The 19,065-nt window shown below is 44.8% G+C and overlaps 1 protein-coding gene across 1 annotated transcript in view; it reads left to right on the plus strand.

The window, feature by feature from the left end:
* The first annotated feature begins 11,061 nt into the window (after positions 1–11,061).
* Positions 11,062–19,065, plus strand: part of Dchs1 (dachsous cadherin-related 1) — a 34,635-nt gene continuing 26,631 nt past the window's right edge. Inside the window, exon 1 of the mRNA XM_021168723.2 lies at positions 11,062–11,304. The gene's annotated coding sequence lies outside the window, so the exon portion shown is untranslated. The remainder of the gene's footprint in view (positions 11,305–19,065) is intronic.

The following is a 19,065-nucleotide window of genomic DNA, read 5'->3' on the forward strand; positions in this document are numbered from 1 at the left end:
TGCATGCTTGAGCACACAAAATGCAAGTCAGATGGAAAGTCAAGAGACTTGAAATAAACAAAATACCCCTTAAAAAGAAGAATGAAGTTGGAAGACTCATACTTGCTAATTTAAAAACTTCCCAGGAGCAATAAAGACTATGCAATACTACCATAAAGAAACATGCATATTGATAGACTAGAAAAACAGTCTTACAGTTACTATCAATTGGGGGAGGGGAGCAGACAAGGAATGTAGTTCACTAGATGACTAAACTAGGCTTACCTTGAAATCACTCAGATTCACCTGTCTCCAGTACCAAGAGTAAAGGCACGTGTCACCACACCTGGCCCACCAATTAATTTTTGACAAATATACAAGAAAAATTTAATAAGTGGCTTTGTCAACAAATGGCCCTGGGTGCCTAGATAATCACATGCAAAAGAATAAAGCTAGATTTTCTCTTAGTGAATTTCACATTACTGCAGTCACATACCTGAGACAATTTTATAAAAGGAAATTATTTCTTTACCTCACTGTTTGGTAGATTTAAAGTTCAAACTGCATAATTCGAGCTTGGTAAAGGCTACTCCTGATTGTATCAACTCATGGTATAGAAGGCAATAGGAGGGAGCATGGGTTGGAACAAAATGTTTCTCCAACAAGAACAGAGAGAGAAGGGAGGAGCGATGTGTTCATTTGCTTTCTATTGCTGTGATAGGGACTATGACCAAAAGCAACATGGGGAATAAACAGTTTGTTTCAGATTTCAATTCACAGTCCCTCAAGAAAGGAAGTTAGGGCAGAAACCCCTGGCAGCAGGAACTGGAGCAGAAACCATGGAGGAGTGCTGCTTACTGGCTTTCTCTACATGACAAACTCTGTCTGCTTTCTTAAACAATTCAGGACCACCAGCTCAGGGTTGGACACCTACAGTGGGCTGGGCCTGCCCACATCAACCAATAACTGAGGAAAAAGCCCCACAGACTTGTCTACATACCAATCTGATGGAGGCATTTTCTCAGTTGATGTTCCCTTGTCTCATAGGACCCTTGCTTAAGTCAAGCTGACAAAAGCCTAACTAACACAATGGAGTTCCCCAATCCCCCTTGAGACTATAATCCCAGTGAACTAAGGACTTCTCAGTAGGCCCTGACATAGCAATGATCCTCAGCACCTCCCAATACCCTGTCATAGGAACAAAGCCTTTCTGTGTGTGTCTTTGGGAAACACTCATCCAAACCATCACAGACCCTTACCTGACATCATATATAAACATTAGCTCAAATAGATCACTGGTCTAAATGTAGGAGTTGAAGTTACTTTTAATGTGCCATCTATATCACTTCCTTGTGGAGGAAGGAACAGAAGCAATGGGAGGGACTCGAATGGGGAACAACAAATTAATAGTCTTTTGGACATAAGGTGAACATATTGCAGCTGGGTACCTGACCTGCACAAGATTTAGGCCCATCAACATTGCATGTGGATGGGGGAGGAACCCATTAGGTCCCATCCCACACTAAGGGTCTAATGGTAGTTAATGGTTGCAAGTGGAGAAGGTGTTATTGTAACCACTGGTAAGTCACCTATGCTCTGGTGAATAGCTTCCCACCCATGCTCATTTAAGCAACTCTAATTAAACTCAGTGGATCACACCAAAAAGAAGACATGAAAATAGGAAGGGGACTTTGGGAAAGAAGAATGTTGTGGAAGAAAAAACGGGAGAAAAATGAAGAAGGTAATGATTAAAGATCATTATATACAGGTATGAAATTGTCAACGAATATAAACAAAACAAACAGCTACAAAATGCCTTTTAAACTTATTAAAACTCCTGGGGGTAAAAATCACAAATGTAAATCTTTTTTTTTTTTTTTTTTTTTTTTTTTGGTTTTTCGAGACAGGGTTTCTCTGTGTAGTCCTGGCTGATCCTGGAACTCACTCTGTAGACCAGGCTGGCCTCGAACTCAGAAATCCACCTGCCTCTGCCTCCCGAGTGCTGGGATTAAAGGCGTGCACCACCACGCCCGGCTACAAATGTAAATCTTAATCTTGAATTAGACAACAGTATCTTAGATATGGCCTCAAAAGCACAAGCAACAGAAGAAAAATTAGGTAAGTTGAACTTTATCCAATAAACAGTTTTGTGCTTAAATGTACCCCATCAAGAGACAAAAAGGTAATACACTGAAATGGATTTACTTGCAAATCATATCTGATGAGAAATCTGTATAGATAATATCTTTTTAAACTAATGGATTTGAGATTTAGCCCAGTTGGTAACATGCTGGCAAGCAGAAAGTCCTGTGTTCAGTCTCTAGCAGTGCAAAAATTGGGCACGTACATCTGTAGTTCTAGCACTTGGGGGTGGAGAGTCCTAAGTTGAAGGTGTCTGTGTCAACAACAAGAAATATAAATAATCCTTACAACTCAGTGGGCAAAGGATTTAGATAGGCATGTATCTTAACAAACCAACTGCTAAAATGAGAAGAACTGAGATCCCCACAGGCATCTCACTACGAACTAGGAAAAAGAAAAATCAATCCCTCCTGCTTCCAGTAGGGGGACAAGAAAAGCAATGACTTTAAAATTCACCCAGACCTCTCTTTTCACAAAGGCCCTGACCTCAGGGGGACTTGCTTTCTCTGTCATGATCCACTTGGGCTCCACTGAATCCCAGCCAACATGAAGGAAAAGAAATATCTAACTTTAAATTCTCTTTAGCTTTCCTGTCTGTCTAAGATGTGAGGGGTATGGATGGAGCTGAGCTGCGACAAGATCAGTCACAGCCCCAGAACACAGGTTCACTAAAAGACTGACGCATCACTGTCAGATTCCAGGGTGCTTCTTTGTCCTTCACACACCCTCTTCATATTATCAGGGTCCCTGAATAATAGCAGGAATTTAGGTTTAAAGGGACTTCAATCCTTGGACCCTATTTAAGAAAGAGTCTCTAGGAAAACCCCCAACAACAGAGAGGGCACAAACAAGAAAAAGAGTGTAATCTCATCACAACAGCCATTGGAAACAGTATGCTGGCCTAAGTTCTCCCCAAATAGGCATTAAAAGCCTCACATTGAAGGTGATCTTGGTTCCTTATGGGTACATCATGGCAGTTTTAACAAAATATTACAAGGCATGATAAAGATTTTTTTTTTAAATGGTCTTATAAAACAACACAGAACCAAGCATAGATATGACACAGAGTTTTTTAAATTATCAGACTCAGGGTTTTAAATTGCTATGGTTGCCTGCTAAAGGAGTAAATAAAAAGTGTAGACAGCTAAGCAGAAAAAAAAGTAAAATCTGGGCTGCAGAGATGACTCAGTTGGTAAAATGCTTGTGGAGTAGGCATGAAGACCTGAGTTCAAATTCCCAACACCCACACAAAAGATGGATATAACAGAATCAACAGCTATTATAATATCTTAGAAAAGTTACACTAATGAGTCTATATCAGAATTTAGATCACTAATTTTATCCTTTTCTCTAGGAACTGCTTAAGGACCAGCCCACAGAAATAGAATAAGGTAAGTTTTCTGGTCATGTTTACACAGCTATTAAAATGTTTGTGTGTGTACCTGTGTGCACACGCCCATGTGTATGTAGATGCTTTGGTGTGAACCTGTGTGTGAAGGCCAGCAAATAACTTCAGGTGTTGTTCCTCGGATGCCATACACTTTTCTTGGTTTTTTTTTAAAGATTTATTTATTTTTAAAGATTTATTTATTATTATATCTAAGTACACTGTAACTATCTTCAGACACACCAAAAGAGGGCATTGGATCTCATCATGGATGGTTGTGAGCCACCACGTGGTTGCTGGGATTTGAACTCAGGACCTTTGGAAGAGCAGTCAGTGCTCTTAACCGCTGAGCCATCTCTCCAGCCTGATTTATTTATTTTTATGTACATTGATGTAATGCCTGAATGTATGGCTCTGCAGCATGTGCATGCAGTATCCACAGAAGAGGAACTGGAATTAGAAACCATATAGGTGCTAGGAGTTGGACCCTGGTCCTCTGGAAGAGCAGCAAGTTCTCTTAATTGCTGAACCATTTCTCCAGCCTTTTATTTTATATATTTTATATATAAAGAATCACAGGGTTCAATTCTGACCTAAGCTGCATAACAAGCAAGGCCTTATCTCAAAAAAAAAAAAAAAACTTTTATATACTACACACACACACACACACAAAGTAATAAAGAAAAAACCAAATTATTATGTTGAAAATATTTTGAAAGAATGCTCTCCCCAGCTGTTTATAAAATCCTGTACACTTGAGTCATTGCACAATTGTGGAGTAAAATACACAAGAAAATCCCATTCCCAAAAGTTATAATTTCAAAGTAAGGAAAAACTTAGAATACACTGAAACTTGGCCTGCTGTGGCAAAATGACTTCAGTAAAACAGCTGCAAATAAATTAAAAACTAAATAAATTAAATTAAATTGAATTAAACTTCAAACAACACTGATACTGAGTAGAAGTCTTCAAAATTTGCTTAAATGAACCCCACCATGCAAATTGTTGTAAATTTTACACATAATTAAGAAAAATAAAATTTTTTTAAATTGACAGAATTGGTCATTTCTAACAAATTGGCCACTCCGTGAACTAACATTCACACAACTGGCTATCCTTACTTCCCATCCCAGAGGACTGAAGTCTCTCTCTTCTCCACATTTAAGCTCCCCACCTGTGTTCTAGATTCCATGTCCTGCTTTCTCTGGCTTTGGCTCTGTGGGAGAGAACCCGGAGCTTCCTTTCTTTGTCCCTAGAGTCTCTACAGGGAGCTGAATGCCTTCAAAGCCTGGAAAACATTCTTGCTCTTGAAAGACTTCAACTTAGCAGTGCTGGGGTTGGGCTATTTTCCAATACTGCTCACTTCCTCCAGGCCCAGGCTTCACTGAGACTCTCCGATGACTCGTGACTCCTTCGGAAATGGTCTGAGTGGGGATGAAGGCACAGAGCGGACAAATTCTAAGCCTGATGTTACCTAGTGCCCCTTCTCCTTAAGAAATTACAAATGTGTGGAGGAGGCCATGAGAATCGCCTGCAGCACTGTCACTCTGGAAACATGTGCACAAGGCAGGCCTTCCTGTCATCCTTCCTTTCCCCTTTGGTCATCTGCACTAATTCTCCTTTTCCCTCAATTGTTTTCCCAACAGTTTGCTCTTCCCACCATGGACTCATGCTACAACACTGCCTGCTCTGAAACCTCCATTTCATGGTGGCAAAGTCTTACCAGTCCATTTTTGTAGCTCCACCACCAACTTCCTCCCACTTCATGGCAAAGGGACTATTTTTGCTCAAGTATACCATTTTTGCACCCTCCTCCACACCTCTTAGGACGAGAAGGAAGGATCTATCCTCCAATCTCAAGTAAAGGCAACTATTTCTCCATCCTCATCCTCAACTTTTGTGAGTCTGCCATCTTACTACACATGCCTCTCCCATTCCTGGTGAGGGCATGAAATGACACTCCATCTTCCTCAGCAGAGACTTCAGGCGAGTGAACATGTAATCTTCTCTTGCCAACATCAACTCCCTAGTCCTTTAGCTCTGAAAGGCCACAAGTCATTCTTCTTTTAAATAAATAAATAAATAAATAAATAAATAAATAAATAAATAAATAAATAAAATAGTAATGTCTTGGGACTGGAGAGATGGTTTAACTGTTGAGAGCAATGTTGTTCCTCCAGAGGACCAAGGTTCGATTCCCAGCACCCACATGGAAACTCACGGTCTGGAACTCCAGCTCCAGCACCCTTACACAGACACAACAGCCTTACACAGACACAACACCCTTACACAGACACACACACAGGAGAAACACTGATGGACATAAAATAAAAATAGAAAAATCATTTTAAAAATTAAATTGTCTTGTTCCTTCAAAACTTTCTTTGAAATTTAGAACATATTGTCTCCCTCATTCCACATTTCCCACAAAATCCAAACTCTTCCCAGTAAGGATGACAGATTAAATCCAATGGCCTCAAATTCCTGCCCCGCCCCCACCTTGTGCCTTGTACCTTCATTTGTGCAGACATCTGCACCTTCCCCCATGATCTCCTTTGGCTTTAAAGTCAGGAACATTTCTCTTCAACAAAAAACAAGCCTTCCTTGTTATCATGTGACTCTTTGACTATAATTCCACAGTCACTCCTTTCCTGGGATATGACGACTACTACTTTATCCCAGTGACCAAGTGATCAGTAGAGACACTATGTTGGTATCACATACCCCCTGGTAGGATGGAGTAAGACCTTTGTCTCTGTGGTATTCACTCACCATAGTCTATTCCTATGAAAATCCTTTAAGTTTAGGAAAATTCTACAAAAATGTCAGAGCTGTGCTATGGAACCATCAAGGAGAGAAAGAGAGAGAGAGAGAGAGTCATAGACCAGAGGAAACCGAACATGATGACTATACGCAATGTGGTATTCTAAATTGAATCCTGGGATAGAAAAAAGTCATTAGTGGAAAAACTGGTGAAATCAGAACAAAGTCTGGCGTTCAGTTAATGACGATGTACCAATGTTAGCCAATGTTAATTAGAGGGAGCTGGGTGAAGAGTATACAGAAACTCCCAGGACTATGCTTGCAAGTTTTCTGTAAGTCTAAAATTATTCCAGAATAAAAAGGTTGTATAAAAGAAAATCAGGAGGGGGAAATGAAGCCAGTAAGTAAAACACAAAGCCATGAAAAGCATGAACTAGACACAGAGTCTCAGTAACATTTCATGTTTGGGCTCTGGAAGTGAGGTTTAGTTACCTTATTTCCTAAGCTCTTGCAAATTGCGTTCTTTGAACATGCAATTAGCTATTTGCAAGAGAGAAGGGGGTACAGAGAGGAGATCATTGAAGGTCAAATATAAAGACTTAGACATACAAGTCAACACTGGACCACTAAGCTACACGCTGCATCCCAAAACCTTAGCTATTTTAGACAGATCCTCAATCAGGCTAACCGCAAACTAATGACCCTTCTGCCTCAGTCTCCTTCCTGAGTTCTAGGATTAGAAGCATATGCATCCTGTACACAACTAACTCTATACTCTCATGCACAGTCATTATTGTTTTATCTCCATTCCATCCTTACATTACAGTACCTTGTCACCTTCACATCCTCTCCTTTAGTCACCTAGGTCATCAGCTGTCCCATACTCCTCTACAGGAGAGCTGGCAGATGCACTTACTGTGGTATTTTTATTCTGTTGACAATGCAGTAGATGTTTCTTTCCTGTGCTCCTAGGAAATTACGCTGGACAGTGCTCTCTTCATGAGGTCCACTCTGTAGCTCTTCTCAATCTCCTCCACAACTCTTCTTTTGTTAACACACCCCTTAAAGGTGACTGGATATTCTAACTACTGCTCACTCTAAGTGAGCAATTTAGCTCTTATTGCTCCACTTTCCACCTACATCCTGGTGGCTGTACATTATGTACCATCTGCTCAGCTCCTTACTGGAATAGAAAGTTTATACATAACCATCTTTTAGGCATCTTCCATTAAATACTTCACATGTGTCTTAAACCCACCATATCTAAAACACAATATATCGGTAGAGGCCAGGAGATGTTGTCAGATCACTGAAGCTATGACTATAGGCTCCTGTGAGCCACCCAATGTGGGTGCTGAGAACTGAACGCTGGTCCTCTAGAAGAGCAGCAAGGGCTCTTAACCACTGAGCCAGCTCCTCTTCTCAGTCTTTAAATGGTACAGATTCTTGGGATCTATCTGTACAAGGAGGACCCTTTCCCATTTGTAATATACATACTTCCTTTGAGCAACTTTACTGTTCTCTTACCTTCTGCCACATTCACCATATTAGGAAACTCACACCAAAGGTTACCCCACATTTTCTCATGCAAAAGTTTTGGCCAACATGAAAATTCCTTTCTTCCTTTTCTTCTTTCCATCCTCCCCCACCCCACCTCCTCCCTGTCCTCTTCTTCCTCCTACTTCTCTTTGTTCATTACTCCTTTTCCTCTTTCTCTTCCTCCTCCTCCTCTTCCTCCTTCTCCCCTCTTCTTATTACAAAATGTAATATAGCCCAGGCTAGCCTTAAAATAATGGCAATCTTCCTGCCCACCATCCCAGAGCTGGGATTATTGATGTGTGCCTTCACAAACAAAAGCAAAGAAATAAATAGATGTAGATTTTCTAATTTGAAAAACTAATCTTGCTCCCTAAAATTCCTGTCATCTACCTCCCCTGCCCTATAGGTCTCGCTCCTTCCCTGTAGCCAACACCGCCCCACCACAAAGTTCTAGAGACTGGAGAGCTGGCTCAGAAGTTAAGAACATATATTGCTTTTGCAGAGTTCCATTCCTAGCACCCAATTCAAGTGACTCACAACCACTTAATTCCAGCTACAGGGACATACAATGCCTCTGACCTTCTCAGGCACCTGCACTCATGTCCAAGTACTCAGTTACATGTAATTTAAACTAATAAAAGTAAAAGTCTAAAAAGAGAACAAACCCAATTCCTGTAGAGATGAAGGATGAAGAAAAATTTTACACTTATTATCTAACAGACTTAAATATATACATTTAAATTCATAAACAAATAAAATAATATTAACTTGTAAATCCTTTTTTCCATATTCTTTTTTAAAAATGTTTATTAATTTTATATGTGTGTGGCATCAGATCTCATTATAGATGGTTGTGAGACACCATGTGGTTGCTGGGAATTGAACTCAGGACCTCTGGAAGAGCAGCCAGGCTCTTAACCACTGAGCCATCTTTCTAGCCCTTCCCCATACTCTTAAGATATTAACTTTCATAGACTTAACATATTCCTCAAAAGCAATGACTTCTTCGTCATTAGGGTCACTTTTTTTAGTTGTCTTACACATTTCCCCAGAATAGAAGACTTCTCTTCAATCTAAGTGAAGGGTTTGGAGAAGAACACAGCACAGTTTAAATCCACAAATGATGTGGTCATTGGAAACTTTATCCAAGTCATAAGTCCTATTTGCATCACACTTAGGCAGTTGGTTTTTGGCATGCATCCTACAAGAGTAGATTCATAAAATGACTTGACATACTGCATTATAAAATCATGCTTTAAACTGTTAACTTTATACTCAAGTATAACATTATGCAGAAAGGGCAAAATTCAAGTGGTAAGCTCGATGTGTTGTCGTAAAGTAAAATGTTCATGGAACATCACTTGAGCCAAGAAACAGAACATTTTGAGCATCCTAGATGCCACTCCCAAGTACGACATTATGGCTTTTTAAAGCAATCATTAAAAAGTATATTTAGAGTCATCCAACACATGCAGTTGTGAGGTCATACCACCAGGAATAGTTATCATACTGTATTAAATTTCTTTAGCTAGGGATTCTGTGACAAATGACCTCTACAAGGATCCAAAATAGGATTGTTGAGGATATTTCAGGTCAATAGGTCTTGTCCTGATAGCAAGAGCTCTTGCTGGGTACTTTCTAGGTACCAGGATGCAGCACTTTAACATATTAAAAATAGTTTAATCATTACACCCAGTTCATAGATGAGAATACTGAGGCAAAAGAAGGTTAACCAATGTTCCCAAAGGCACACACAGCTTCCAAACGGCAGAGTCTGGACCCCGAGCCAGGCAGTCTGGCTCCAGAGTCCACAAGCTTAGTCACCATACCATACTGCCCTATCCAGTGGTTTGTTGTTCAAAATAAAGTAAATGAGAGCAAACCCTGTAATATGAGAGATGTTGTAAGGACTCAAATATAAGGTTACTCCCTCTTTCCTGAGAGATGATTTTGGAAAAACAAAAAAGCAAAAAACCTCACCCTATATTCAAACTTATACGGTATTTGCAGATGACTCCCAAATATTTATGCCCAGCCCAGACCGCTCCTTCAAATGTAGACTTACCTACCCAACATGCACTTCAAAGGCAGAAGCCCCAAATCCCAAGTCATCATCTTTCCAAGCCCATTCCCTTCCCCACCCCTGCTCACCACCACCCACCGGGCAGTGCAAGCCTGAAGCCCAGATAACCATGGAGCATCTCAGCCTCTCTTTCCATCTTCCATGATCATACTCCCTCCTTTTTCCCTGAGGTCCTTTGTCCTCTCTTCCTAGAAGTTCCCAGTTTCTCTGTGCCACTTGTACCTGCTAGAATGCCTTTCTTCCCTCACATCGATCACAGTCCTAAGGACAAAGTATAAAAGCTTCCAGGTTGCTTACTGTCATCCACTTAACTGACTTTACACACACATACAAACCCTTCCTCCCAAATTGGTCCCTCAAGACCTTTGTCATCTTCCTACCCAGTTTTTCATTTTACTTATTTGGGAAATACACTCAGACTACCACCAGCCCCTAAACTCTATGGTTTAATACCTCTCAATCTCTAAATTCACATTTGGGATGGACGAGGAAATAAGAGAATGAGAAGCCAGGGCTGACAGGGGGAAAGGGAATAGGATCACAGGGTAGTAAGTGAGTAGCAGAAAAGACCGGGGATGTTAAGATGGACGGAAGGAAAGAGGAGAGGACGGGGTGATGAAGGGAAGGGAAAGGTGTGAAGTAAGAGCGGTTATGGACAAAAGAAAGAGCCAGGAAAAGGGGTGGGGAGAAAAGGTGCAGAGAAGACGTACGAACAGACAGTGCAAGATAACGGGCATTTGATAGAGGGAAGCTGGATACAGAAAGAACAAGGAGAAGAGAGACCGGGAGAAGTGGGCAAAGAAGAGGTGTGAAGGGGTGAGACAGAACAGGGCAGTGGGGCAGAAGCGGACCATGGCGGAGTAGGGATGGAAGAACGAAGACCAGTACAGAATGGAGAAAGAAAAACAGAGAGGATGAAGGGGACCGGACGGGACGAAAGGATCTGGCGCGGTAGTAGCGTGGAGAAGGGACGGCGCGGCGCTGGGGCGGGATCCGGCGCCCGGGCCTGGGGCCGGGAAGTGGAGGGGTGGAGGGCGGGCGGGAGGCGCGGGGACCGCGGCAGCGCGGGTGGGGGCGGGGGCGGGGGCTCGGCGGAGGGCGGGGGCTCGGGTTACCGCGCGGAGGGAGGGAGGGGAGGGGGCTCGGGCCGCGGCGGCGCATCTTGCATCCTCCGCGGGGTGGTTGTGCAGGAGGCGGCGCCCCTGCGGCGGTGGCGGACAGACGGACCGACCGACCGACGGTCGAGCGAGCGCAGACAGACGGCGGCCCGCGCCGAGGGCACTGTGAGCCCGAGCCAGCCAAGGCGGACGATGCGCGGCCCCAGGCCCCGCGCTGGCGGGCGCTGCCCCGGGGGCTGACCGCTGCCGGACTGCGCCCCAGCACTGGGCGAGGGAGCCCGCACCACACGGAGGTCAGTGACCGGCCCGTCCGGCCGCACCCGCGGGGTCGGTCGGCCTCCCCGACTGCGGCGGCGGCGGTGGCGGAGCCGGGGGCTTTGTTCTGAGCCGAGACAATGGGGGAGGGGGGGCCGGGGCCTGCGGGAGAGGGCGAGCGTGAACGTGAGCATGGGGGCAGGGCCGGGGGGTCTTTGTGTGCGGGTGTCATCGAGTGGGAGTGTGTGGTGGTGCTTGAGTGTGCGGTTGGGGGGCGGGGGGTTGGTGGGTGAGGGCAGGACAGTGTGTGTGCAGCGAGTGTGAGTCAGTGAGTGTCCTCGCGCGGTTGTGTGTGCATGTGCGTGTCACTTGGAGGGGGTGTGGGTCAGAATGAGGGTGTGCCAGGACAAGCAGGTCCTTGTAAGGATGTGTGCCTGGGTGACTTTTACCTGGCTCTATTGGAGCCATGTGTCAGAACGTATTGATGGGTGTGTGACAGAGACACAGAGACACAGACAAAGAAACGGAGGGAGCAGAAATAAAGAGAAGCAGAGGGGAGAGGAGGAAGCCTGAGGTGGCAGTGTGTCACCCAAACTAGTATTCTAAGTGCATCCTGGTACCAGAGCCTGCGAGTTTCTGTCCAGGATGCTTAGATCAGAGTCCTGGTCAGAGAGAGGTCACTGCAAGCCTAGGTCCCACGTGGAGGGGGTGGGGAGAGAGAACTCAAAGGCACAATGAACTCAGTGTGCATGGGCTGGGCCCACAGCCACAGGTCATAGGCCAGAAAAATATTGTCACTTATGTCAACTCTTCAAATACCCATAGGGGACATAGTCATAATCCTCCTCAACCCACAGGGACCGAGTCCCAAGCAACATACATTCTCAAGAGATGCACTCACAGCCTGGACACCCCTAAAGAGGAACTGTCAGAACCAACTTACACCCACTATAGATGCCTGCCAAGCTAGCATGTACCTGTGGAAGAAGTTCTCAGTGTGGTGTCCATACAACAGTAATGTTTCAGCCATGTTACATGAAGAGTCATTGCCACGGCCAACTCATACCACAGGAGACAATGGTGTTGCCAGCACCTCTCAGAACAACACATGCCAATTGGAAATACTATCAGGCAGGGCATGACAGGGATTTTTATGTATCTCCTCAGCCTGCTCACATAAGTCACAGGTGACTCAGAACTAATAGAAGGTTGTGTTGTGACTGTCCTCACCACAGAACCTCTTGTGCAGCTTCTAGGAGACAGTCATGGACCATATATCCATACTACAAGGAAAGCTTTATGGTATTGCTACTGCTAAAGAAGCCCTTTAGCTTCTAAGACTCACACTGTTACTCTTCATCCCCCAGACCTCCAGAACTTCTGTCTCCTGGACACTGAGAGCTGGATGTGAGCTCCCCCCCCCCCTGGTCCTACATGCTACCATGGAAGTCTCCATGGAGTCTCCCTAAACACCAGCTGCACAGTTTTCTCACAGTTTCTTTCGCTCCTGGTATGCTCTTTTGTCCCATGACTACTCTGTTTGAACTCTTCCAACCCAACCTGTATTCCACTCGGAGCATAGCTTCCATTTCTTTATAGCTTCCAGATGCCTTTTTCTCCTGTTTTACTCTTTAACCCAGTGTTCTCAACCTTCCTAATGCTGTGACCGTTTAATACCATTCTGTGGTGACCACCGGCCATAAAATCATTTTCAATGCTATTTTATAACTGTGTGTTTTGCTACTGTTATTAATCCTAATATAAATACCTGTGTTTTTCAATGGCCTTCCCTCACAGGGGTCATGACCCACAGATTGAGAACCTCTGCTTTAACCTGATAATGGCCTCTCCCTTGACCTCTTGCCCTAGATTTTCTTATTTGCTCCTACTTGACCCTCCCACCCCTCAGCTCATTTGTGAAGAAATCCCTTCAAACATTCCTTGACTGCACTGCCTTTGAGCTTTCCCACATGCAAATTATCAACGCTATCTAGAATGGTTTCTTAGCTGCACTAAATGGCACTTAGAAATCCTGGCTTCTGTAAATCCCTACATAGAACCTTCTATGAAGAAATATTTTTTTCACACACCCAAATCACTCGATCCATTGTTTTCAGTAGACGAATTAACCCACTGGTTCATTCAGCAAGCACATACAAACATCTACTCTGCCAGACGCTATAGCGGAGTGGGCTTTTTAAAAGAGTAAACAAAATGGACATGTTCTTTACCCCCAGGGAACTTACACACTGTGAGGGGTGAGAATCATAACATCCAGGTCTCATCAAGAAAGTGTAAGCCAGGGTAGAAAGTCCAGAAGAGACTTTCTGAAAGAAGTGGCATTTAAATGTAAAATTGGTGAATTAGTCGGGAGTCAGCCAAGGAAAGGAGCCGTGGAAATGAGGCAGAATGGGTGGAGAATATTCCAAGCCAAGAAAACGGCATTTAAAAGTTCATGTATCTTGTGTCTGAGGGATAGAGCAAGCCAGTGAATGTGACACTCGGAGCAAGAAGCGGGGAGAGATGGGAGTGTCAGGAGGAAGCTGAGATCATTCAGGGTCTCCATGGCCACAGGAAGCTCATTTGACCCCAGAATAATGGAAAGCCATCAAATCATTTGAAGCTGTGGAGTGATATAGCCAGCTTTGTTTCAGAAAAGGCACTGCAGCAGGTCTGTGATGACTGGGGGAGGTGCCTGGGAAGAATAGCTGTGGGGTGGTGTAGAAACCCAGGAAGGGGGATCCCACTGGCCTGCACTGGAGGAATGGCAGGAGACAGGAGTCGCTCTTTAAACAGTGGGGTCAGCAAGCTGACAAAATGGATGTGGGTGTTGGAAGAGAAGAGAGTAGAAATCCTGGTTTGCTCACTCACTGAAAAACCCCTGCAACTTTCTATCACCCCACATCTCACTTCCACCCTCTTGAACCTTTTATACTTCCTCCCATAACAAGTAGGTAGGTGTCTCTTCTCTATAAGGTCCACCCCCACCTGCATTTAGGATACCATCCCTCACTCCTCCATAGAGATTTTCACTTGACTAATGATTTCTTGTCTTTACCATGTCTCTAATTTCATCCTTGCTCCCAAGTCTCCTGGGGACAGACTTCTGTCTTTATCTTTCTTTAACCCTGTGACACCCCTGTAGCTAAGAGGCTTCCTCCTTTGACTTCACATTCTGTGAGAGACTGCATCTCCACTGGGCTCACTTGCTCCCACTCCCTAAGTGTCTCTGTTCTCCCTAAGAGAAAGTGACCTCTCATCAAGGGGATTTTTTAAAGTCTTCAGCTGTTTGACCTCTTGGCAGGACCTGACATAGTTGAGCTTTCTTTCCTCTCTGAACTGTTTTTGATTTTGGCTTGTGAGTCACTGCTTTACTCTATTGAAACAAAAACTGACGTGCTAGCCAGGCTGCTAGGTAGTGAGAACATGTTAAAGCTTACCATTTCTACCCTCAGTGGGATGACAGTGCAATGAGACAGGTGAAAAGCCAGTGGTGGCACTGCTGTGGTGGGATCTGTGCATCTCTTGCAGAGCTCCGCTCTCAGCTGGCCTGGGTCACCTTTGAGGTCCTTTGCATGTGCCCCTTAATACGGCTCTTCTGGCTTGGATCTGATTATCTCAGAGTTCTGAGTCTCTAATGATCTGTCTCATTTATTTGCATGGTTTTAGCTGTCATATATAGAGGTTCCAAATACCTCTCTCCTGAGATGTGACTTTTATGTACCTGAGACATAGTTGCTCTTAATGTATAGCTCACATACCCCCTGCCATATACAAACGTGAACTTGTCTTTCCTTCCCCAAATCACTCCTTCCTTTGTTCAGACTAGACACCCAGACATTAGTTGTAACTAGCCTTTCTTTCTTTATGGATGGCGAGACCAGGAGCTGTTGATTCTTCCTTCTCTTCAGCAGTGTCTGGCGTCTCATACCATTCCCTCCACTGCCTCTGTGCTTGCCCTTACCTCAGAGTCTTTCATCTGGACTTTTGTGGGCACCTACTCCTGGGTCCATAGCTCCCTTTTGTCTTCCAATCTGTGCCTCTCATTGCAGCAGGAAAGCCTTGAATAAAAATGCAAATCCAGCCATTTTGCTGCGTTCTAGTGATTCTGTTTCCCTTGCAGGAAATCCCAACTTTTAAATAAGGTTTATGAATCATAATCTGCTCTCACCACAACCTCCCTAGCTCATTGCCTGTCTCATTTCTCTAGCGTCCTCACATTGTGAGCTCAAGCTATGCTGAGTTCCTTGTAGTTCCCAACCTACAGAACGATCAACTGACTGACAGTGTGTCCTTCCATGCCCTTGGACCTTTGCACACCTTGCTCTATCAGCCCAATGGCCCTTCCTTTCTGCCTCCTGCTTAATCCTTCTCACTTTCAAATGTGGCCCCCATGCGACTGCCTCTCACAAATCAGGGACTTCTCATTCTGTTTCTCCAACAAAGCTAGGACTCCTTGTTGTCAAGGTTGCACATCAAACATCTTTGTGGCCCATGGTTCCCTACACAGGCTTGACAGAGAGCAAACACAAGCACAGGAGCACATCTCTCCCTCTCTGGACACCTCTTCTCAGCTGCCCACTAATGGAGATATTTCCCACTGTAACCTGTCCTTTATCTCTGCAAGTGAAACCAGGAACCTGTTGACACTGCCTCCTCTCCAGCTATCCTTTTACCTTGCTAGACACACTCCCCTTCCTCTCCACAACTTTCCTTTCTTATCCCAGGCTCTCTCCTCCTCCTCCTCCCTTCTTCCCCCTGGGTTTCTCTTTTTCTGGATCCTCTTCCTCTACTTTATTTCTTTCATTCACACAGCAGATATTTAAGAAGCATTGGGACTTAGCAGACTTGTGTCCATGGAGACCCTTGTCTGTAAGCTATGATCTATTGCTCGATTTTCTCATTACCGTGACAGAATAACATGAGCAAAATGAAACTTGTGCGAATGGAAGGGTTTATTTTGGCTTACACTTTGAGGGCATGGGCCATCGTGGTGTGGAAGACATGACAGCAGGAAAGTGAGGTGGCTGGTCACACTGCAGACACAGTCAGGAAGGAGAGGAGGGGGGAAAGGAGCAGGGAGGGAAGGAGGGGGGAGGAGGGAGGGAGGGAGGGAGGGAGTGAGTGAGTGAGGGAGGGAGGGAGGGAGGGAGGGAGGGAGGGAAGAAGAAGAGGAGATGCTGGTGCTTCTCTCACTTTCTTCTTTTTATTCAGTCTGGTACCCAACCTATGGAATGATGACACCCTCCTCAGTTACACCTCTTTGAAAACACTTTTGAAGGTAGACCCAGAGGTTTGCTTTCTAAGTGATTCCAAATCCAGTCAAGTTGGCGTGAAGATTAATCATCACACCTCAGACCACAAGGCACTACACAGGCCTTCATCATCTCCTCCACTCTACCAGACCCCTTCCCTAGGATGCCTTTGACTGTTCCCTCCTCCAGTGCCCACCCTGAGCTCAGCTCCTGGCATTTCAGTTTCTTCTCCTTCCTATCCTAGATTCCCTGATTCCTCTACTCTCCTCCTGGTCCAAACCTTGCCTGTCACTGGCAACAAAAGGCAGCCTGGATTCTCTTCTCTCTGATGCTGGTGCCTACCAGCAAAAGCCTCTCCCAGAAGTTCTGGATGCTAGGAGAACATTTTCAACCTCTGCCATTTGGGGAGGGGGGCGGCATACAGTTCCCTGTGTTCCTTGGAGAAAGACTTTTCTCAAGGTCTTGGAGCCCCCAGGCCTGAGTGAGGATGCCCCTTCCTGCTCAGTTAGCACATCGAACACACTTGTTTATGTCTGTCTGTCTGTCTCTCTCTCTGTCTCTCTCTCTGTCTCTCTCTGTCTCTCTCTCTCTGTGTGTGTGTGTGTGTGTGTGTGTGTGTGTGTGTGTGTGTGTGTGCGCGCGCGCGCAGAAGGAGCTTGTTATCTATCAGAAGCTAGAACCTGGCTTCCATGTAACTGATCAGGAAGGAAGAAGAGAAGGAACAAGGGAAGAGAAGGGAACGGAAGCATAGCTGTACCTCAGGCCTTCTAATGGGTGACTATGCTTTTTGGAGCTTCATTTCCTCAGGTGAAGACAAGAGTACTGGCATCCACTTCAAAAAGTTATTTGGAAGATTCAGAAAGAAAATTGACAAGTTTTCAACTACTAACTTAGCTCACTGTATTTCACTTCTTCTATGCTGGGTCTTGGAAGTTTCCACCTACCATCTGAGTTCTCTTGCTGAGCTTCTCTGCCTTACGATACCCTCTGAGTTTCTGTCTCCACCTTTTTTGCCACCCCCAACTTCATTAGTCTCCTCTAGCACCTGGGCAGTGATCACTGGAGTCCAGCTTTAGGGGATCAGTTCACAGGTAAACACCCCAGGCACAGAGACTGATCTGTCTGAGCCATTGCTCTATCTCTGGGATTTGGTGAGTTTGGCACATGGTAGGCCTTAAATATTTGCTGACTGCATCTATTCATGAATCACATCACACGCATGCCCTGTATCCTCTCCTTCCGTCCCCATTTTTTTTCATTCCTACAAGCCTTCAGGCTGCCAGGTTCCCTCAACCCTCATACCCTGGGGGGCCCATGTGCCTCTAACCCAGAGTGTCAGTTAACTTATACTGAGAGCTCTTCCTCTGTTAGCCCACCCCAAGCACAGTGCCAGATTGATTCTGCTAAACTTTGGCAGTTGTTCCTTACTCCGTGCCATTCAGGAACTGTTATCTTGGCTTTCCGAGCCTTGCACCGGAGAGGCAATTAGGTTAGCAAAAAGCTTTGCTGTCCATCAAAACTGATTTCTACATGTCTTTGTGTTCCTGTCTCTCAGCCTCAGATTCCTTGTCTGTGGAATAACACTTATCCCAGAGTTTGATATGTGCATCACGTAGCAGTACCAGCGAGCAGTAGCCAAGCATTCATGCTAAGGAGTCTGCACTAATTCATTTAACTCTCACACCAGTCAGGCAGGTGCATTGATTCACATTTTACAGATGAGGAAATGAAGGCTTTAGAGGTTATTCAGGCAGGAAGACTCGAGTTTATCATCTCAGCACTCAGGAGACTGAGATAGGATAATTAGGAGTTCAGGGTCATCCTGAGCCATAGAAGACCCTGTCTGGAAAAAAAAAAAAAAAAAAAGGTTGTATTGCTAGAATCTATGCCACTCCCCTGTCCTGCTGCCTGGGACATAGTCTCCCTGTTGTAGGAATGCAGTAAACACACATTAATATCTATGCTGAGCCTAATCTGGTTTGTGCCTTGATGTGAGTTGGCACATTCTCGCTGGTTTCCCACTGCAGGACCACTCTCCTGATGCTGCTCTTTCCAATGCCTTAACTGCTACACTCAGCAGCTACTTGCAACCCATCTCTGCCTCTCTTGACAGCATTAGGCATGGTTGATCTTTGCCTCCTTTTGAAGGTTCCTCCTTCACTTTTAAATGCTGCCTCCAGGAAGAGGAAAGCTCTCGGCTTCCCTTTCTGGTTTTTTTTGTTTGTTTGTTTGGTTGGTTTTTTTTTTTGGTTGTTTTTGTTTTTGAGACAGGGTTTCTCTGTATAGCCCTGGCTGTCCTGGAACTCACTTTGTAGACCAGGCTGGCCTCAAACTCAGAAATCTGCCAGCCTCTGCCTCCCGAGTGCTGGGATTAAAGGTGTGCACTACCCCGCCCGGCCTCAGCTTCCCTTTTTTTGTGACTGTTGGTAGAGTTTAGGCCTGGATTCTTCTCACTCTCTACCCCCTATCAAATTGGCATCTCCACACCCACAGATCCCAGTCACTCCACAGTTGTCCACATCCATATCTCTCCTGAAGCCCGGC

Source organism: Mus caroli, unplaced genomic scaffold, assembly GCF_978045245.1.
Source record: "Mus caroli unplaced genomic scaffold, Mus_caroli_1 scaffold_8, whole genome shotgun sequence".
Classification (NCBI taxonomy): domain Eukaryota; kingdom Metazoa; phylum Chordata; class Mammalia; order Rodentia; family Muridae; genus Mus; species Mus caroli.